Raw genomic sequence first — 23577 nt, 5'->3', positions numbered from 1 at the left:
AGGACTTTTCCACATCAGCCACTAACCTTGTTCATTTACTACCCAGCCCCAATTCCTTGTTGTCATCACTTTGGTATTCTTCCAACTATGCCAATTGTAAGGTCCAGAATTCCCCAACATAGGGAACTCTGTCACTCCTTTACAAATAGTGAGGAAAGTTTGATACCAAAGGAAAAGGCCAGGGATCTCTAGATTGATTATAGGTAGTAGTTTAATCAATTGGGTACTTGCACTGAGGTGGTATGATAGATCCCTATCAATAGTTTGAGAGATCATCAGTCTGGGGCAGGAGGCAGAATAAAAGGTAAAACCCTAAAAATACCCCAAGAAAGCCAAGTGGTAATTATAGAAATCAAACAAAGGGAGGTGGAGCTATTAAGTACATCACTACTGATTGGTGGATATTTTGAATTTTTGCTTAGTAATGAGCACATTTCCAAGCTTGGGCATTAAGTCAATTTTAAGGATTAAATTCCCAAACTCAGGTTTGTGTATTGATTATGTGAAGGTCATAAACATGTCACTGTGATTCATGTTATGATTTTCATCAGTTACAGTATCTAGGTTTTGACTCATTGTCTAAATTGTGATATTTAACAGGTCACTGTCTGGGTTTTAATCTTTCACAGAGTTTTAAATTTGTAGTTTTGACTTATTGCTGTGGTTTATGGCCTTTTCCCAATCAGGACGCTGAAGAGGTATCATTTTTTTTTTTCAATTCTTAATTCTCTTTTCATATTTTTCTTGCATCTCGTTTCTTTTCTCAATTTTTCTTTTATCATTCTGGTTTCTTTAACTTTTTGAAACTCTTGTTGACCTTGGTTCATCTATCATTGTTTTTGAGGCTTTGTGGGTAGCTCTTTTCACATTATTGTCATCTTTTAGGTTTATGTCTTGGTCTTCCCCACCAGTGTAGTAGCATTTTTTTTAATGGTCACATTCCTTTTCTGTTGTTGTAGTTTGCTCCTTTTTCCAAAATAGACTTTTAATCCTATTTTAAAGTTGGGCTCTGAATCTTGTTGAAATGAATGTTGAAAACTAAAAACAAATAAACTTAAAAAAATAAAGTTGGGCTTTGCTTGCCTTAGGGTAAGGAGCCACTGTCCCCAAATTTAGATGTTTTCATACTAAAGTTTTCAGTACTTGTTCTGGGGGTCTGTAATTTTTTGGTGTTTCTAATGTGGAATGATTCTCAGAGAGAAATGGTCATTACTTTCTTTAGCTATATTCTGGTCTTTACCCAGGAAAGGTTGTGCTTTCCTGTACCCACATGCATTAACACTTCTCTTGTCCCAGGAGCTGTGATCCGGTTCCCTTCTTACCTGTAGCTACAAATGTTTATCCTTCTCTATGCTTTGAACTGTTAACAGGGATCTGTTCCTTTGTGCATGACCCATAAGCTCTCTGCTTTGTACTAGAAATGGGACCTATAATTTCTTATGGGAATCATGATAGTGAAAAATATTACCCTTAAAAAGGATGATACCAATCTTGATAAAAATACTACCAGATATAGAGCCCCTGGGGATCCCAGAAAAGCCAGTGACTGAAATTGAAATACATTTTCTATGACAACAACCTGTGTTGAAGCAAACACATTTAAATTAAGTCAGATTGTATTATGTAGGTCTCCCTGACAGAGTAAAAAAAAAAAAGTTTTCTGAGCTATAGAAATGGTAGGGAGAATTCTAGTTCCACAACTGTTTCTTCTTATTATTTTTTCTTATCCAGATAAAGACATAGACATTCTCTTGTTTCAACAACAATGAAAGGTGTAGGATTTAAATGAAAATAATAGCTATACTTACCAACAGAAAAGTCATTCAAGAAGACAACTAAATGATCTTTTGTTTTAAATCACAACTAAACAATTTAGCAGTTTCATGGAATATGACAAATCTATTTTCAGAGAAGAAAACTTTCTGAGGTTTGCTGTTGATGAACTTGGACAGATCCATCATTCTTTGATTCCTTTGCTGATTTAGAAGGTATTTGTTTCTAAATATTGGAGGCAAGTAGTTGAAAGCAGTGTTAGGAATATCAAGTACTGTAATAGTAATGGAATTTAAAGAAAACCCTCTATTGGCTTGGTTTTCCAGGTTGATTGTGTTAAAACCCAGAGCTTGTAAATCCCACTAATGGGATGGACTTGTTGAGGTGAAAAGAGAGGGCTGAACTGGGAGGAGCTGGTGACATGAATTTAGAGACACAAGGAGAGAGAGAGGCAGAAGAAGTTTTTGCAAGCAACATCATGGAGGCAGAAACGGAGAGGATTGCTGAGGGCCAGCTTGAACTGCCCAGGACTTTTGAGAGCTGCCACCCAGAGCTGCCAAGGACTGAGGAGACATGGCTGTTATGCTGGTACTTTGTTTTGATGCTGTTTTGCCAGATTCATCCACTGGTGAAGGCCAGTACTATTGTTGCAGAGGTCCTGGAACGTTGCTGTTGGTTCAGGGGTCCTGAGACTGTTCTGCAGACAGGGAGTGAATTGTGCACACTGGCGAAGGCCAATGTTGTTGTTGCAGAGGTTCTAGAACATTGCTGTTGGTTCAGAAGCCCTGAAGAAGGACTTCCTTGTTGTATATTTACAGAAATCCTGGTAGAGGGTTTTGCTAATGTTTTCATGGGTCCTAGGACTGTTCTGCAAGACAGGGAATGAATTAATGAGGACACTGGCAATGTATCTTGTGGCTTTGCTAAGCTTTGTCTCCTCAGGAACAATGATTGCTGAGAATTTGCCTCCTGTCAAGATGAAGAAAAGACCTGTCTTTCAATATTAAATGCTGTGCCTAAGCTTGTTATAACTCTGGGGTAGATGGGCTATTCAGTTGTGATCCAAGGGTGGGGAACTTTTTACTTTTTTCTGCTTTGTTATTGACTAAATGAATGTACTGCCTATGGGTGGAGAAGTACTTAGAGGAGGGTCTTTGGGATTGACTAAATGAATTATAATGTCCAGGGGTGGAGTAGTATTTGGGAATTATTGAATTACACTTGGTGAATGCTGTATTTTGAATTATGCTATATTTTATTTTCTCTGTTGTTAATTTGTCACTGAATAAAATGAAGAGCAGCTATGCTTGTATTTTGAACCTTGGGAAATTGCCTTTGCTTGACATTAGAAGTACCCATCTTGGCATGAGACACTTTACATATCTTTACACAGCTCCTATAGGCTAAAAAAGTATTTTTTTCTCAAAAATTTGTGGCTTAATTTTCAACTATGTTTTATGATGAATGATGCTGACTTACTAGCGAAAATGATTATTTAAGACCCTGCATTGGTCTCTCAGTAAGGCATTCATAAATAGCAGGAGAAAAAATATATCCTGCTCCTCTGAGCTTCTGTATAATAGCAGCATTATTTGACATTCTTAGCAAAATGATGTCAACTCAAACATTTGGCAAAGCAAATACCAATTCTGTAGCTATCTTGAATTATTCCAGTTTTCTAGCTTCCTTAAAAATTATTCAAACTTTGAGCATCAAGGTCCAAAACTGAATTGGCAGGTGCTAGTTACTGGTACCAGGCACCCTTTTCCAAACATCTAGAAATAGGTCAGTTGGAAGAATCAGGTAGCTATATGGTGGACTAAATAATCAATCAGCAAGTATTTATTAATTGGTTACTTTGAGTCTGGTACTGTACTAAGTAATGAGGGTATAAAGGGAAAAAAATACATGCCTTGAATAAACTCACACAAATAAATACTGGACAAACATATAGGAGTCAACAGGAAGCATTCTCAGAAGGGTTGGGGCTAGGTACTTGGAAAGATATCCTGAAAAAAGGAAAATTTGGACTGTGTTTTGAAGGAAAGCCAGGAAGCTAAATGAATGAAGGTGATAAGAGAACATTCCTGGAGTAGGAACCAGCTAGTTCAAAGGTACTCAGTGTGAAAATCGAGTGTCTTGAGTAACAGTAAGTAGGGCAGCATACCTGGGTCATGGAGCTTAGATCTGAAATATCATGGAGTTGCCTGCTTCCCTTTATCTTATATTTGGATCCCCAAAAGTCAGAACCCTATAATAATTCAATTCAACAAATATTTATGTAACACCACCTATTGTGTATGGTGCTGAGAGGACAGAGATAAAGCTGGCATTATGTAGAAGAAAAAAGATGTTTTCAGGGAAACAAATACATCTTGGTGGTACAGTAGAGAAAACATGAGACCTGGAGTCAGGAAGACCTTAGTTTGCCCCTCAGACACCAGCTGTTTGATTGTAGGTAGATCACTTAACATCTGATTGGTTCAGTTTCCTCATCTCTAAAACAGGGATAATAAAAGGACCTACTTTTAAGGATTTTTGTGATGATCAGCTTATGTAACAGTTGTAAAGTACATAGCATAGTGCCTGACAAAGAGTAAGTGCTATAGAAATGTTAGCTAAGAAAGTGGGAGTGGAGGACAATAGCTCCTAAAGGAGGTTCCTTAGTAAAGGTAGCACTTGAAATGACCCTTCAGGGAAACTGATAATTCCAAGCATAGGAGACAACTTATGCAAAAGCACTGCAATGGGAGGTACAGTGTTCGATGTTCCATACTGGGAAAACTTTGCTAATAGCCTATGTAACTTTAGCTGTAAGACAAAATGCTTGAACTGGGACTGGGAAAGGTCCTTTGGAGCCACATTATGGAGAATGTTGAATGACAATTTGAAGAATCTATATTTTGTTTTATCAACAAGGGGAGACCTTATAGCTTTTCTAGCCAAAGATTTTCTTAAAGGTAGAGAAACCTAAAAGTCCTAACACTATCGACAATTCCTTCTAATTCACCTGAACTCTCCAAAATATGTACTCCAACCAAACTGTTTGCCAACATATATGGGCCTCACTGATAAAACTCAAACTCATTCTGTATCTAAACCCCTGGTTAGTTATAGTCATTGCATAATATGGTAGAAGCTGATGGAACCATAGGAGCTCTGGAAGTTTGCCTGGGGAAATTCCTAGAATGGTGCCATAGGTACCAAATCAATCCTCTTCCACTTCTGGATTCTGGCATCAATTGACCTTTATCTAAGCTATATTTCTATTATGTAATGGAAAAGTAATTTAATTGATTTTGTTTTGTTTTGTTTTTCATTCCCTGCTTGTTTGTCAATCGGGGGCTGAATCCTCTAGGTTTTGAATCTTCAAAAAGCCCTTAACAATAAAAGTGGATTCTAGTAAAAAATTATCAGGTCATCTTTGACCCATAGTAGAATTCAATTTGATTGCACAAACATTTATTAAAGGCTTATTATGTGTAAGGCAGGGATGGGGAACTGTGATGTTTGAATTCAGTTGAAGGGTCACACTTTATGACACAGAGGGTTACATGCAATCTCAAGACTACAGGTTCCACATCTCTGGTGTAAGGCATTGTACCAAGTGAAGAAGATTTAAAAGAAGAAGAAGGAGAAAAACAAAACAAAAAAAAAGCATCTACCTTCTAGAAGTTTTCAATCTACTGGTGGTTTCAACATTTACAGAAATGAATATATAATATAGGAAAAACTGAAGAATGAAGGAGAAAATGCTAATAATAGGGAAGGATGGGATGGGTTCAAGGAAGTCTGAATTTGAAGGTGGGAACTGAGTTGAAATTTGAATAAAGCTAAAGATTTCAAGAGGTGGCGATCAAATGAGAGTACATCATTGCATGGATGTGGAGTGGTCTATATAAATGCAGATCAGGGAAAAGGAGGAGGACTGTTGCACAGTGGAAAGAATATTCGATCTGTAAATCCAAGAAACTGGGTTCAAATTCTGGCTGTGCCATTTGATAACCACAAGTCACTTAATTACTCTGAGCCTCAATTTCCTCAGCTATGAAATTAGGTATTTGGACTAGATGGCCTATAGCAGCAAGCACCCCAAGCGTCCTCAGGGTGGCTGCCAACACAGGTTCTTGGATCTGCTTTGATAGAGGAAAGCAACTCAAAATGGGTTAACAAGCTTACTTTAATCAACCAAATATGTATCATTTACCCAGTTCAGGGGAAAAAAGGTCAGCACCCCGAACTTCAGAATATACAGACAGAATTATCAAGACAGAAACAGATCAAGTAGACAGATTTCCAAACTGTCCAACCATTACATCCATACCCAGTCAACATCTGGGTTTCCACATCTGGGTTTCAAAGCGGGGGGGAGGGGGGGGGCCTGCCCTGGCCAATGGCTTCCCAGAATACAGATCAAACCACAGAAAACTTCTCAAAGTGAGCCCCCAAAACAAAGCCTCAAATCAGGGTTTACATAGCCTTCTCCTGGCTCAGAGAATGTAACAACTTTCTGGACCCACTGGCCAATCAAAAAGTATCTACTGAAAAACAAGCCTCCCACCCCAGGCTCCAGGTGCACTTTAGCCTAGGGGCAGGGAAGATCTTTAAATTTACATTCCCATTACATGGCCTTAAATGTCACTTTCATCTATAAATCTATGATTCTAGTTCAATAGTTTCTTCATACACACTGGAACATAGTGTACATTAAAAGGGAATTTTGGGAAGCTGGAAAGGTAAATGGGCACCAGATAATGGATGTCCAAACTCCAGGTTAAAGAGTTTATCATTTGTTCTATAATACATGGACAGCAACTAAAGATATTTGAGCATGGGAATTCTATGGTAAAACCTGGAAAAACCTAAGGATATATTGGAGCTGGAAGAGTTGTAAAGATGTGATAGATATGCACTGATTGGTATATATCAACTCTTTATTATGTCTCCTCAGACCATAAGTCACATCCATACCAACATTTGTCTTCTAACTCCTCTTCTCTCCCTGCCTGGAGCAGCAACATTCAGATAAGATCTCAGGAAATCAAGTCCCATTTCCTGGGGAAATCAATCTGCTCCACTTTGTACTACACCCTGGGACTGAGCTGTCCTGTATGGAATGCGAGTGAATGACTGAAAGCTTACCAACTAAAATATCCAGCTGGACTCAGATTTAGCCTCACTATCTATTAGAGGTGGAGCAATGACACTATCAAGATTACTATTCCTTCAAAAAGGTGCCTGATAATCAAATTGTTTATGTCTCCTCTCACCTTACTTGTGACTTTCCAGAAAGAGCAAAAGAAAACAAAAGTTCCTTACCTGGTTACCTTTCCAGTATATTTATTGTCTCCCCATATCAAAATACTTGTTCTTTGAGAGCAGGGCCCGTCTCATTTTTGTATTTGCTATTTACAAAACCTTGTATAATGCCTAGTAAGTAGTAGAGTTGATAAAAAACTGAATTTATTACTATCATCTATTCATTTATTCCTTCATCCATTCAAAGAAAGTTCATTTAGGAGATTGTAGCAATAATTCAGATTATAGGAAATGAAATCATGGAACTTGAGGATTAGCAGTGTGACTGAAGAAAAGGGGATTGCTAAAAGAAATCTCACATATATTGAATCAACAGGACTGTGTAGATAATTAAATGAGATGGGATGAGTGGAGTAAAAAGAAAGGAAGATACCAAGGTTTAGATTCTGGGTAACTGGAAGGTTGATAATACCTCTGATATAAATTGACCCCCCAAAAAATGAGGGAATTCAAGATTATGAGAAAGTAAATATAGAGACTCAACAGGAGGAGGCACAAAACTAAAACTCAAAAGGGAGATTATGATTGAATGGTAAGATGAGGAAGTTGATTACTGAATTTATAAAAGTGCATGGTGCCACCAGTGCAGAGAATGTGGTTAAAGAAGGGTATGTAGAGGGTATAGCTACTATTTGAGGGGAGAAAGAGGATAATGAAGGACAATAAGCAAGTCTATCCCTGATCTCTAATGTGTTAATTAATTCCAACAATACAGATTACAACACATGCATGACAATTCATTCTTTGTTACCTTTGTTTATGTTCTCTTACAAATACTCAGGATGGTTTAACTTGAAAGTGATATAGATTTTCTCTCAGTTCTCTTGAGAACCTAACAAAATCAACAGAACTTGTAAATTATAAAATGATAATTCCTTGCACTTGTCCTATTACTACCCCATTTTGATTCTTAACCATACATTTTTTTGTTTGCATTTATTGTATGCCTTACTCTTCATAATTCCATGTTTAAAAAGTGCTTTAGTCTGCTAAGTATAACCATACATATCAAATTTTGGGTGATGTTCATTTTCACTTCTTGGGAAAGTAGTATTCTGACTTGTAGTGTAGAAACAACATTGGAATAATATTGGTATTGATATGATGGAATTTATTTTAGAAATAATTTTTGGTCATTAAAAGATTATTTTAATTTCACAAAGAAAACCAGCCAACTTGCTTCCTTCTGTACATTTCTGGGACCAACTCATATTCCCTTTGCATTATCTTTAACATTTCTACTATGTATAAACTCTATAGGTTTTCCATTGAATAATATGGTATCATGGTTAAGAGAAGAGACATTCATAATCCACTTTAAGAAATACTCTTAAGAAAACTTTGAAACAGAAGTTATTAAATGGTTTGTAATGAAGCAAACAGAATGGTTTCCTACAAAGAAACAATTAGTTAAGCTTTTATAGATTTATCTTTGTGGTGATACATAGTGATGTCAAAGTAAAATACAAATGGGGATCACTAAAGAGTGAAGTCTAATATTGACTTATACAACCATATCTTAACATGATCTGTGTTCTATAATATTTTTGAATTTTTTATTAGATAGTTCTGAATCACATTTTAATCTGGTGTAATAGTAATTGAATTTAAAGATCCCCCTGCAATGGCTTGGTTTTTGGTTTGATTGTGTTAAAACCCAGAGCTTGTGAATCCCACTTGTGGGATGGACTTGTTGATATGAAAAGAGAGGACTGAACTGGGAGGAGCTGGTGATGTAAATTTAGAGAGACACAAGAAAGGAGAGAGGCAGAAGAACTTTTTGGAAGCAGCACCTTGGAGGCAGAGAGAGACTGAGAGGATTGCTGAGAGCCACTTTGAATTGCCCAGGACTTTTGAGAGCTGCCACCCAGAGCTGCCAAGGACTGAGGAGAAATGGCTGTTATGCTGGTACTTTGTCTGTTTGTTTTGATATTGTTTTGCCAGATTTGTCCACTAGTGAAAGACAGTCCTGTTGTTGCAGAAGTTTTGGAACTTTGCTGTTGGTTCAGAAGCCCTGAAGAAGAATTTTCTTGTTGTATGTTTACAGAAATCCTGGAAGAGGGTTTTGCTAATGTTTTCAGGGGTCCTAGGACTGTTCTGCAGACATAGAATGAATTAATGAAGACACTGGCAATGTATCGTGTGGCCTTGCTAGGCTTTGTCTCCCCAGGAACAAAGATTGCTGAGAACTTGCCTAGTGTCAAGATGAAGAAAAGACCTCCATTTGGGTATTAAATGCTATGCTTAAGCTTGTTGTAACTCTAGGATAGATTCAATTTTGATCCAAGGATGGGGAACTTTTGACGTTTTTGTGTTCTGTGATTAAAAAAATGAATGTACTTCATTTATGATTTGAAACTAATCTCCATTTGAGAAGAGGGACTTTGTGATGGACTAAATGAATGTACCGCCTAGGGGTGGAGTAGTATTTAGAAGAGCAACTTTGTGATTGATTAAATGAATGTAATGTCCAGGGGTGGGGTAGTACTTGATTAAATCACACTTGCTAAATGCTGTATTTCGAATTATGCTATATGTTGATTCTCTCCGTTCTTAATTTGTCACTGAATAAAATGGAGAGCACCTATGCTGGTATTTTGAAACTTGGGAAGTTGCCATTGCTTGGCATTACATCTGGTTCTGCCCTAAGGATCTTGTCCTAAATTGAGCCCAAGAGCACTGTTTGACACTTCTACCTTAGATGATCAATATGTGTTCAACAATCAACTAAAATGCAGTTTGCATAACTGTTGACTGAACAGTGAGTGTTGCTATTCTTTATTGATGGGAATTTTGCACTTGAAACTTGTGCATACTATACCAAGGAAAGGAATGTAAGTGTTAGAATATTTTGTTAATCAATAATTATGTCTTGCTGTATCATACAGTGTATGAACAATATTATTTTACCACTTTTTTGTTCCTTCTCATTCCACATACCATTTGGAAGAAGGAAGGAAAGGGAAGTAGTAGGAGATGGTCCAATAAATACCACCTGGAGCTTTAACACTTTGAAAGAATAATAAAAACAATAATATCAACATTTATATAGTGCTAACTAAGTGCTAGGCACAGTGCTAATTACTTTACAATTATTATCTTATTTGATCCTCAAAAGCCCTGGGAAGGACGGAGTTTTATGGTCCTCATTTTTCCAAAGCAGAAAAGGAGGCAAATAGAGGTCAGTGACTTGCCCATGGTCAGACAGCTGGTAAAGAGTCTGATGCCAGATTTGAACTTAGGTCTTTTTAATTTTCCAAAAATTTACTCTATTTTCTGTTCCATCTCACTTCTCCAGGCCTTGAAACTAAACTAGGACAATTGAGGAGACCATCTCCAGTCACCATGATCTTTACCTTGTTGCTGTACCTAGATGTTTTTGAACAAGAAAATGATACCGGTGACTTTTCACAGTACTCCCTTAATTGAATCCACCTGATTTGCAAGCCATGGCATCATCTTCCTGATGTCATGGTCCTCTTTGAAAACAAAGGAAAAATAAAAAATAAATCTGAAAGAGCACCTATTAGCAAGGAAAAAGCTGAAAGATGAGCTGATGGACCGGATCACATACTAAAATAGTTCAATATCATTGAAAGTGTCCATGATTTCTCTGGCATTAAGTAGAAGAGAACATATTTGGAATCAAAGAACATGAAGTTCCAAAGCAAGTTCTATTTTTTTAATCACTGTGTGAATTTGGGCAAGTCAATACCCTTCTTTTAGTCTCAATTTAGACATCTACAAAATGTGGGAATTTGACTGGATGATCTTAAATGCCCCTACCAGTTCTTAGCATATGACACTAATTAATAAAGTTATTCTCAGTAAGCAGTATTTTGTTTTCAAGAAATAGTATTATGAAAATAATTTACTTTAGGAATTCTAGTTCAAAAGATAATCTCCTTAAATGAATCCATCATAAAAATTATGACTTTTATGAGTGTCCTCATTGGCAATATTGACACACATTTGTTTTATCCTTTCAGAAAACAGTTCATTCTTGAATATGATACTTTTTAAAATGTTTGAGTACCACTTGAAAGTCAGTACATTGAAGATGGTGGAGTAGAAACAGGACCTCCACCCAGCTCCAGCTCCCACCACCTCCAATCTATGTAAAAGAGGATTCTGAACAAACTTTGAAGCTAACAAACCCACAAAATGACACAGAGAAGCTAATCTCCCACTGGGGAGAGCACAGAAGGCCAGCAGGAATTGGCCAGTGCAGTGTTCTGGGAGTCTAGCCCAGCCAAGGTTTTAGCCCAGGGTGGGCCTGATCAGCCGCCTGCTGGAGGGACTCCAGATCACCAGCAGCTGTGGGAGTCCAGTATTACCAACACATAGATAAGGACAAAGTGAGAGGTAAGTGCAGTGTGGACTTTGGGACCCAGAAGTTGGGAGTGCATTGGCTTTTGCCGCTGGGGTGAGAATCCATTGAGGGCTGAGGCTCAGGTGCTGCCACATGGCAACTTCAGCTCCTACAGAGTGTAGGGGAACCAAGTGACCAGCCTGAGGGATAATAGCTCTTGCTTTAACCTGCTTGGATCTGAATTGCGGTCTAGGGTAGAGGTCCTGGAGTGTGTGAACAGCTTGCCAGAGTGTGTGGAGGCATCAGAGAGGGCACCCAAAGAATACCTCTGGCAGCTGAGAAAACCGCAGTGTTTAGAACGAAGCTCCACTGTCTGGTGGCAGAGTCCTACTGTGGCAAAACCCGAAAAGTAAAGTAACTGAGTGACAACATGAGCAGGCAAAGGAAGCAAACCAAGCAAAGCAAAGCAAAATTAGATTCCTATTTTGGGGACAAAAAAGGATGAAAGCATGGAACAGGAGGAAAACAGTGGAGTCAGAACTCTTGCACCAAAAGCTTATAAGAAAAATACGAGCTGGTTACAGGCCATAGAGGATCTTAAGAAAGAGAAAAGAGAAGTGGAGGAAAAATTGGGAAGAGAAAAGAGAACAGTGCAAGAAAATTACAAAATGAAAGTCAACAGCCTGACTGAGGAATATAACACCTTAAAAAATAGACTAACTCAAATGGCAAAAGAGGCTTAAAAAGGCAATGAGGAGAAGAATGCCTTAAAGAGACAAATTTGCCATTTTGAATCTCAAAAGCTTATTGAGTAGAATCATTCCTTTAGAATTAGAGTGGAGCCAATGGAAGTTAATGACTACATGAGAAATCAAGATGCTGTTAAACAAATCCAACAAAATGAAAGAATAGAAGGCAATGTGAAATATCTCGTGAGAAAAACACTCACCTGGAAAATAGATCCAGGAGAGATAACTTAGAAATTATTGGACTACCTGAAAGACATGATCAAAGAAGGAACTTATAAAACATGCTCCAAGAAATTCTCAAAGAAAACTGACCTGAGGGCAAAATAGATGTTGAAAGAATCCACCGATCACCTCCTGAAAAAAATCCCCAAAAGAAAACTCTTAGGAATATTATAGCCAGGTTCTGAAATTCCCAAATCAAGGAGCGCATATTACAAGCAACCAGAAAGAAAAAATTTGAATATTTTTGAAACACAAACAGGATAACAGCATCTGGCAGCTTCTACACTGAGGGATTGAAGGTCTTGGAAAATGATATTCAGGAGGGCAAAGAAGATGGGATTAAAACCAAGAATCACCTGCCCAGCAAACTTTAGTATCATGTTTAAGTGGAAAATATGGTCATTCAGTGGAATAGAGGAGTTTCAATCTTTCTTGATGAAAAAAACAGAGTTGAAGAGAAAATTTGACATTCAGATACAAGAAGCAAACGAATGTAAGCAGAGAAAAGAAATCAGAAGGAACTTAGAAATCAGAAGGAACTTTTCCATTCCAGATGGAAAAATGATAAATATAACTGATGAAACTTTTCTAAGTATGAAAATAGTTGAAGGGAATAGAAATATATATAAATGTCTATATTCTAAGGTATATGGGCATATGAATATGTGAATGTGTGTATATATGTTTACAGGTATACATAGATAGAGGGCACAGGATCAATTTAATAGGAAAGTATGATACTTAAAATTTCAAATTAAGATTATAGAGCAGAATATAATGAGAGGAGATGGGGAGAGATAGAATGGGGTAAACTATCTCATGTAGAAGAGGCAAGGGAAAATGGTTACAATGGAGGGGAAGAATAGGAAGACAAAAGGGAATGGATCAACCTTATTCTCATTGAATTTAACTCAGGGATGGAATGAGAAAATGAGAAAATAGGATCTCTCACCTTACAGAAGAGTAGGGCAGAAGGGCATCAAAGGTGGGGTGTAATGGAAGGGAGGGCAGGCAGGGTGGAGAGAATTTGAAAGCACCCACTTTTGAAAAGGGAAAGCATCAAAGTAGAAAATAGAACAAGTGGGAGGTGGGATAGGAGGGAGGGAAATATAGTCAGTCTTTTACAATATATCTATTTTGTTAATGTTTTGCATTAGCTACACATGTACAACCTATACTGAATTGCTTATCTTCCCTGTAAGGGTGGGTGACAAGAGGGGAAGGGAATTAATCTGGAATTCAAAGTTTTAAAATCAAATGTTTATATATACTGTTATCAAAACTATTTGCATACAATACATGCAATTGGGAAATAAGATATACAGGCATTGGACCATAGAGATCCACCATGCCCTAGTGGAAAAGTTGAAGGGGGTATGGGAGAAGATATGGGAGAGAGCAGATTGGAGGAGGAGATATCCTGTGGGGTTGCTATTTTGGGATGGTGGGTAGGGGAAAAACATGTGTACCTCAAAATCTTGCAGAAATGAATGAGGTAAATCAGAAGTTAATAAAGCATTTGAAAAATGAATAATAATAAAATAAATTTGAGAGTGGAAAAAAAAGTCAGTAAGTTATAATATGAAAAACAGATAGAACAAAATCAAATATATTTTTCCTAAAAATAAATAAAGCAAAATATCGAGATATTTTTTTTCTTTATAAAAGCCTGATAAATAAAAAGGTTGGTTACTTTTAGATCCTAGCTAAAATATGTACCCTTTGTTAGTTGCTTTGTATGCATTTATCAAAATATTATATAGGATCATTTCTGGGAGTTAGATTGGTAAGGAGATTGGTGCTGCCAGTAAAAAGAATTGTTCACCTCTTACATGTTCTTGCTAATTGTAATAGAACTAAGCTTTATTTTCAAAGCATTATTTTTTAATGATGACCTGGAAAACTTTAATAAATGGCAGATTTTCAGATTACCTAACAAGGGAGATAGTCTTTGGTTTATCAAAGTTACTTCTTAACATTAGCTCTCTCTACATATAGGTATATGTATGTATATGTATCTACACCTAAAAAATAGATCAGAGATTATGTCTTAAGCATTTATGGACTCTCAGGGATCTGCCAGCTTATTTTGGTTAATATTCTTCTTGGATTATTCCCCAAAAATTTCTTTAGGAAATATCAAAAACTGTCTTATGTCTAACTTTCATCTCAATGTAAGGTGAATTTCTCTCCTTTGAAGACAAACTAAAGCTTCTGATAGAATGTGCTCCTAATGGGGCGGCTGGGTAGTGCAGTGAATAGAGTGCTGGCCCTGGAGTCAGGAGGACCTGAGTTCAGATCCGGCCTCAGACACTTAATACAACCCTCCCCCCCCCCGCCAAAAAAAAAATTAGCCGTATGACTTTGGGCAAGTCACCTAACCCCAATTGCCCTCCAAAAAGCAAAAAAACAAAAACAAAAAGAATGTGCTCCTAAGGCACATTAACCACAAAATATGTAAAAGGGAGAGATGAGCCTAATATGCTAGACTTCTTTGTGACTGAAACCAGGATTTTTTATGATCTTTCATCTAAAGATCACCATTTCCTTCTCTTTCTATCATGTTGAGTTATTTCTACCCACAAAATCACAGTACTAATAGGAAATCATATTCATCCCTTTTCAGACCTGAGAGTACTTGGGGATCCTTTTAACTTAAACCATTTAAATATGGACATAACTATGAGGAGGGAAGCAAATATTTTAGGAATAGAGAACAACAGCAGGCAGTCCTGCTTAATAAGAGGGCAAACTTATGTGTTTAAAGGCAATATATGCAAACTGCCCAAAAGCATCTCATAATAAAAGAGATTTATTGTTAGGCACAGATGGATTGTTTCCAAGTACTCTGAATGAAAGGGCAACACCTACCCAAATTAAAAAAGAAAAGTTCCCTGGGGCTACAAGAGAAAGAGAAGTCAGGAGAAAGCAGCAAGCAGATATTTTAGTGAGGAATGGAGGAAAACAAAATATATTTCAGGTTGTGTGGTGGGGGTCAAAAAGAAAGATAAAATAGTCAGGGATGAACAAAAAGTTGTAGCAATACAATAACTAAGAAAAGATAGTTCCTGCAGAAGAAAGGACAAAGGAATGATTCAGTTCACCTGAGAAAACTTTAAAATCTATACACCAGGAGTGGAAAGAGGGAGAAAGCATTCATAAAACCTAATGGAGAATTTGAAGACAATAAGAAATAAGAATAAGAGGGCCACTATAGATTGAAGCCAAGCCCTAAGAGTATTGAGAATAAAAATAAGGGAAGCAACATACAACCTAAGATTAGGAGAAGAAGCAAAATGCATGGAATCAAAAGAGCAAAAGATAGGGAGGTTCAAAGGCAGCCTTGAAGAACTGAATATAATCTCAGAAACAGGGGAAAGTTCAACTTAAACTAGAAACATGTAATACAGAGAGAGTAAGAGAGAGAGAGAGAGAGAAGCAACATACACAATTATGGCTTTTAGGAAAGAGCTGATTGCAGTTTAGTAAAAGAAAGAAGACAATGCAGTGGAAGAAATCTGTTGTTTTGAGGACTCTGCACACTTGTCAAAATATCTAGTCCCAACCAAAAAAATAAGATATGAATTTAAAACATAAGACACAGAAAAGATATTTTAGGTATGGGCTGGACTGGAAGATGCATGTTAGTGGATTTAAATTAGGGAGGTAAAAAACATAAGATATATGAACAATTATGCTTTCCCACATAATAATTTTCCAAAGATGGAAATGTGATTTGAAATAGATGGCATAGTAATGGAGTGCCAAGCCTGGAGTCAGGAAGATGGGAATTTTAGTCTGGTCTCTGACACCTACTATGTCTTTGACTCCAGGAAAGTCACTGAAACTCTTTTTTGTCTCAGTTTCCTCAATAATAAATAAGGGATAATAAAAGCACCTACTTTTCAGGTTATTTTAAGGATTAAATAAGATAACATTTGTTAAGCACTTAGCATAGTGCTCGGCACAGAGTAAGTACCTGGGTGGCATGAGGCAGCTAGGTAGCACAATGGATAGTGCACTAGGCTTGGAATCAGGAACACATCTCCCGGAGTTCAAATCCAGTCTCAGATACTTACTAGTTGTGTGTTCTCAGTTCCACATCTATAAAGTGAGCTGGAGAAAAAAATGGCAAACCATTCTAGTATCCTTGCCAAGAACACCACAAAGGGGAACACAAAGACACACATGACTGAACAACAACAAAAAGTTAACTAGCATATTATTAAATAATAATCGTTCTTAGATGCAAGAAATATGATTTGAAGATGCAACTAAAATGTTGTATCTCATGACAATTGATTAGTTTAGAACTAACCCAAAAAGCTAAATATAGAGATCTTTTGTAAGAATACAATATAGAAGTATGTTTCCATAAATCTGTGATATCACTGTAGTTTTCCTCAATCTGTGCACCTTGTAAAAAAGACACAGTTTCTGAACCTGAGGGATTCGCGTCCATTTTCTTGTAGTGATCCTCCATTAAGCATTTATCTAGCACATTTATCCCTTGCTGTTGTTACAGAACAAGCCCATTTATTTTATTTATATATTTTTTTTACTTTATCCACCAGAAGGAAAGTTCCACCAGAATGAGGATTGTTTTATCTTTTGTCCCCAGGCTCAAAAGAGTATCTCTTACATAATAGACAACAAATGCTTTTGAAATTGAACTGGAATAGTTCTGGAACATCTCTTATTAATTCTTGCACAGAAGTTATTTTTCATACTATAGACAAGCTTACTTATGCCAACCATGCATCTCTCTATTAACCTTGGGACTGCACCATCTCAGTCCAGTACCTACAAAATGTAAGGGTTGGTAATGGTAAACTCTAAGATTATTTTCCAGCTCTACTATGGGCATTTTTTTATCTATGCAATTATTGCATTATATGTTTGTTAGACCAATTTCTTTTCAAAAGTTATGAATCTTTTCCAGGAGCTAAGATATCAGAGTAAGCAGTAAGTCACTATCACTCTCCTTTTTTGACCTCTTAACAAACCAGAAAATAACACCTCAGGAAAAACCTGAAAGAGCAGAGACAGCAGAAAGATTGGGTGGAGCAATCTCTTAGCCAGGGAATTTTGAACAGGTTCCATTCTCTCAGGTAAAAGGGGAGCACATTCCAGGACAAGAAGTCTATCAGCAAGCAAGCCACAAGCTCCACCTCAGCAAAGCAGGAAGAAATTCTGAGCCCCAGGGTGATGAAGCAGACAAACTTCAACATGAAGACCACCCCATGTGCCTTAGAAAAGTCAGGGGAGCCAGCAGATTGCAGATCAGAATAACACCAAATGTCCTGGTTCAGGGCCAGGCAGACAGGCTTCACACAGAAGAGGACATCCATGTTATTTCACACAGCCAAGGGTGAATAAGCATCCTACAGCAGCCAGACATCCTTGCATTAAGTTACAGCCCTGGATCAGTAGGCAACTTCCAACAGGAGACTGCCAAGTGCTTCAGTGCAGTCCCAGGCAGGTAGCCATCCTCCATTGGTGGGACCTCCCCTTGCTTCAGCATGACCCCAGGCAAGCAGGTGTCCTCCAACAAGAAAACCTCCCTGCATTTCAGTGAAGCCCCTGAGAAACACAGAAAAACCCCACCTGGCCTCAACACCCACCAAACACCACCAGTAGGACCCCAATTCAGCACCAAGTATGCTCTCAATCCCCTAGAGGCCCCAGATACCAGCACCTGAGGCCCCAGCACACAAAATCAGTAACTAGTCCCATGACACCCAACACAAGACAGTTATCCCTGTACTCTAGCAAGAAAACTAAACCTTAAACGTCAGGAAATAGGAAGACAACATGTACAAGAAGGATAAAAGAACACTGACCATAGAGAATTATTATAGTGTCTGGGAAGATTGAAACACAAACTCAGAAGAGGACAATGTTATCAAAATTAATACATCTTGAACCTAAAAGGGAAATACAAATTGGTCCCAAATCCAAAAAGCCTTCTTGGAAGAGCTCAAGAAAGATTTTAAAAGTCAAATAAGAGAAGTAGAAGAAAAATTGGGAAAAGAAATGAGAAACATTTAAGAGAGAGTCAACAGCTTGGAAAAGGAAGAACAAAAATTGAAGAAATGTAGAGGTTGATAATTGTAGAAAACAATAAAAAACACACTCAATTGGCTTAATGGAAAAGGAAGAACAATAACTTAATGAAGATAACTCTTTTCTTTTGTCTTTTTTTGGGCGGCCAGGCAAGGAAATTGGGGTTAAGTGACTTACCCAAGGTCACAAAGCTAATAAGTGTTAAATGTTTGAGGCTGGATTGGTACTCAAGTCTTCCTCACTCCAGGGCTGGTGCTTTATTCACCACACCTATTTGCCCCAAGGGAACTCCTTAAAAGGCACAATGGAAAAATGGAAATGGAGGTACAAAACCTAACTGAATAAAATAATTCATTAAAAATTAGAATTGGGCAAGTGGAAGTGAATGACTCTATGACAATCAGGAATAAGTCAAACAAAATCAAATGAAAAAATAGAATAACATAAAGTACTCCTTAAAAAAAAGACCTAGAAAATAGATCCAGGAAAGATAATTTAAAGATTGTTGGACTACTTGAAATCCATGATCCAAAAAATAACTTGAACAGTATTTTTAATGCAATCATCAAGGAAAATTGCCATGAGGTCCAAGAACCAGAGGGTAAAGTAGTCATTGAAACAATTCATCAATAACCTACTGAGATCCAAAAATTAAAATGCTAAGGAATATTTTAGACAAATTCCATAATTATCAGGTAAAGGAGAAAATACTTCAAGCAGCCACCAAGAAACAATTTAAGTACCATGAAATGGCAGTCAAGATTACATAGGACATAGCGATTTACACATTAAAGGATTAGAGGGCTTAGAATATGATATTACCGAAGTCAAATGAACTTGGATTACAACCAATTATCAACTACCCAGTAAAATTATGCATGATCATTCAGGGGAGAGATTGACATTCAATAAAATAGAGGAGTTCCAAACCTTCCTCATGAAAATATTAGAGTTCAACAGAAATGTGATGGGCAATTCCAAGACTCAAGAGAGGCATAAAAAGGTAAATAGGAAAAAAAAAATATTAATCAATAAGAGAAAACTGTTTACCTCCCTACATGGGAAGTTGATACCTGTAACTTTTGAGAACTGTTGTTTTTTTTTTTTAATAAAATTTAGAAGGGCAGAGATGGTAATGGTAATAAGTTTACTTTGATGTTATCATAAAAAAATTAATTAAGGGGTGAAAAAAAGGCTTGTACTGCAAGAAGAGGAATGAAAGAGACAGAAAATAGTAAAATGCATCACTTGAAGAGGTTTAAAGACCTATTATAGTAGAGGAAAAGAAGGGAGGGAGGTGAGAGTTGTTTGAATTACTCTCATTACATTGGGCTCAAAGAAGGAATAACATTCATTCACACTTGGGTATAGCAATCTAAATTACGCTATAGGAAGTAGGAGCAGAAAGTGGAAAGAAGAGGGAGGGGTGGCTAGAAGGAAGGGAAGAAGGGAGGTAAGAAGTAGCAAAGGAAAGGGAAAAGAAAAGTGAGGGAAGCTGTTAGAAGGAAGGTCAGAATGAGGGAGTTAGTGGTTAGAAGCAAGACTCTTGTGAGACAGGAAAGGGAAAGGGGGAAAGAGAAAACCATAAACAGGTGGAGGATAGGATGGCAAGAAAGACAGTTGGTAATCACAACTGTGAATATAAATGTGATGAACTCTCCCATAAAACAGAAGTGGATAACAGAATAGATTAAAAATCATAATCCTACAATGTGTTGTTTACAAGAAACACATTTGAAGCAGAGAGATACACACATAGTAAAGGTAAAAGTCTCAAGCAAAATATATTATGCTTCAACTGAAATAAAAAAAGGTGGAGGGGGTAGAAATCCAGATATTAGATAAAGTAAAAGTAAAAATAGATATAATTAAAAGAAATAAGACAGGAAACTACATTCTGCTAAAAGGTATCATAGAAGAGACAATGAAGTAATATCATTGCTAAACAAATATACACAAAGTGGTACATCACTCATATTCTTAGAGAAGTTAAAGGACTTATAGGAAGAATCAGACAGCAAAGCTATACTAGTTGGACAACTTACTCTTCCCCACTCAGAAATAGTTTTATCTAATTAAAAAATAAACAAGAAAGAAGTCAAGGATGTGAATGGAAATTTAGAAAAGTTAGATTTGGTAGACCTCTGGAGAGAATTTAAGTGAATTGAAAAAAAGAATACCATTTTTTCAGCATTACATATAATCTACACAAATGATTATGAAGGCATAAAAGCCTCACAATCCAATGCAGAAAGACTGAAATATTAAAGCCATCAATTTCAGGTCAAAAATTTTTTAAAAGGGGGGGGGGGTGTTGAAGTGAGTAAAGTGCTGGCCCTGAGGTCTGGCCTCAGACACTTAACACCCACACAAAAAAACTAGCCTGTAAATTTGGGCAAGTTACTTAACTCCAATTGCTTTCCATAAAGCAAAAAAAAAAAAAAATTACAGAGGGCAGGGGGCAGAATCAATAGGGCAGAGTAGGAACAAGACTTCCTTGTGGCTCCTGCTAACTTTGTAACTACAGAACCCACAAAATGACACAGAGACAGTCTGGTAGGGTGGCAGGAAGGGGCCAGCACAGCACTCTGTTAGCCGAGCAAAGCCTAGCCCTGCTTAAGCCTCAGGTTTTAGCCTCAGGGTGGCCACAACCAACCCCCAGCTAGAGGGGCTTCAGATCACCAGCAGCTGTGGTGGATTCCAGAGTTATCAATCCATAGATGCTAAGGACGAAGTGAGAGGTCACTGCAGTGTGGAATTTGGGACCTGAAAATTTGGGAGTGTGGTCAGGACCCCTCAGTGAGAAGTGGCTAAGGTGTGGTGGCTGTCCAGCTGCTGCCATGTGTCTGCTACAGATCTCCTGGCCTGCAAATTGTAGGAGGACCAAGCATCCAGTCAGAGGGATAATTGATCTTTCTGTAACCTGCTTGGATCTGGATCACTGTCTGGGGTGGAGGTCCTGTGGTGTGTGACCAGTGTTCCAGAGAATGTAGAGGCTTCAGAGAGGGTAGCCAACTAATAGCTCCAGCATCTAAGAAAACCCCAGAAATTGGGACAAAGCTCTTCCCTCTGTTAGCAGAGTTCTACTGTGGCAAAAACTGAAAATTCAAATAATTGAGTGGTGATATGAGCAAATGAAGGAAGAAAGACAAGCAGTGATCCCACATTGGTTTCTTTTTGGGGGGATAAAAAAGGATCAAAGCATGGAATAAGAGGAAGACAACAAAATCAGAACTCCTTCTCCAAAAGCTTCCATCAAAAGAATAAGCTGCTTAAAGTCCATAGAGGAGATTAAGAAGGATTTTGAAAATCAAATAAGAGAAGTGGAGGAAAAATGAGACTGATGCAAGAAAATCATGAAAAACAAGTCAATAACCTGACTGAAGAAAAAACATTATGAAACACCGGAAACTCAAATGGCAAAAGAGGCTCAAAAAGCCAATGAGGAGAAGAATGCCTTAAAAAGCCGAATTTTCCAGATAGGAAAAGAATCTAAAAAGCTCACTTAAGAGAATAATTCCTTCAGAATTAGATTGGAGTAAATGGAAGCTAGTGAATTTATGAGAAATCAAGATACTATTAAACAGATCCAAACAAATAAAAAATTAGAAGGAAATGTGAAATACCTCATTAGAAAAAACCACCGACCTAGAAAATAGATCCAGGAGAGATAATTTAAAAATTATTAGACTACCTGAAAGCCATGATCAAAAAAAGAACCTAGAAATCATCCTTCAAGAAATTCTCAAGGAAAATTGCCTTGATGTTTTGGAATCAGAGGGCAAAATAGAGGTTGAAAAAATCTTCCAATCAGTGCTTGTAAAAGATCCCAAAAAGAAAACTCTGAGGAATATTATAGCCAGGTTCTGGAGTTCCCAGATCAAGGAGAAAATAATACAAGAAGCCAGGAAGAAACAATTTCAATATTATGGAAACACAATCAGGATAACTCAGGATTTGGCAGCTTCTACACTGAGGGACTGAAGGGCTTGCAATATGATATTCTGAAGGTCAAAGGAGCTGGGATACCCAGCAAAACTGAGTATCAAGTTTCAGGGGAAAATGTGGTCATTTAATGCCATAGCGGACTTTCAAGCTTTCTTGATGAAAAAACCCGAGTTGAATAGAAAATTTGACATTCCGATACAAGAAGCAAGAGAAGCATGAAAAGGTAAACAGGGAAAAGAAATAATAAGGAACTTATCAAAGTTGAACTACCTACATTCCTACATGGAAAAACAATAATTTCAATTTATGAAACTCTTCTCATTATGATGAGAGTTGAATGGAATAGAAATGTGTGTGTGTGTGTGTGTGTGTATATATATATATATATATGGGCATATGAATACATATATGAGTGTGTATATATGTGTACAGGTATACATAGACAAAGGGCACATGACCATTTGAACAGGAAGGAATGATACTTAAAGGTGAAATTAAGAGAGAAGAGAGGACTATAATGAGAGGAGATAGGGAGAAATAGAAGGCATCTCATATAAAAGAGTCAAGGGAAAACTGGAGGAAAAGAACAGGAAGGTAGGGGGTGGAGACAAGATGGGAGAAAGAAGCAGTAACTTTTCTAAGCTCCTTCATGAATCCCATCACGAAACTTTAAAAAGTGAATCTGAACAGATTTTGGAGTTTCAGAATCCAAGAGAGGGAGCGTGGTTGCATCCAGCCCAGGAAAGTGCCCACATTGGTCTGGGCAGGGGGAGCACAGAGTATGTGGGGGCTTCAGCAGCTAGAGAGCAGACTACAGCAGAGAGAGAAGGAGCCCCAGAGAGTAGAATCACCCACCCCAAGGGCGATTCACTGCTATCTAACCAGCATCTCAGCAGCATCTCACCAGTGGAGGGGAAGATCCATGGGAGTTGCATAAGAGAAAGCTCAGGGCCCCAAACAGAGACAGAATCTTCTGCAGGGGCTATCAGCCCACAGCCTGGAAGTTTAAACATCACCTGTCTGATTTTCCAGGGGCCAGGATGGCACAGAAAACTCTGTCTGCTCTTGTTCCCCCTCCCTGATTAAAAACACTCAGAGACAAATGTCCCACCCAGAGTAAAATCCTGAATGAGTGAAAACAGCCTCAGGCTTAGGAGTCACAAAGAAAGGGTGTCACTGAGGCAGCAA

The sequence above is a fragment of the Petaurus breviceps genome, unplaced genomic scaffold, assembly GCF_028583685.1.
Source record: "Petaurus breviceps papuanus isolate PSGF00001 unplaced genomic scaffold, PetGlider_PUasm1.0 126, whole genome shotgun sequence".
In the NCBI taxonomy this organism is placed as follows: Eukaryota; Metazoa; Chordata; class Mammalia; order Diprotodontia; family Petauridae; genus Petaurus; species Petaurus breviceps.
This window is presented reverse-complemented; position numbering follows the sequence as displayed.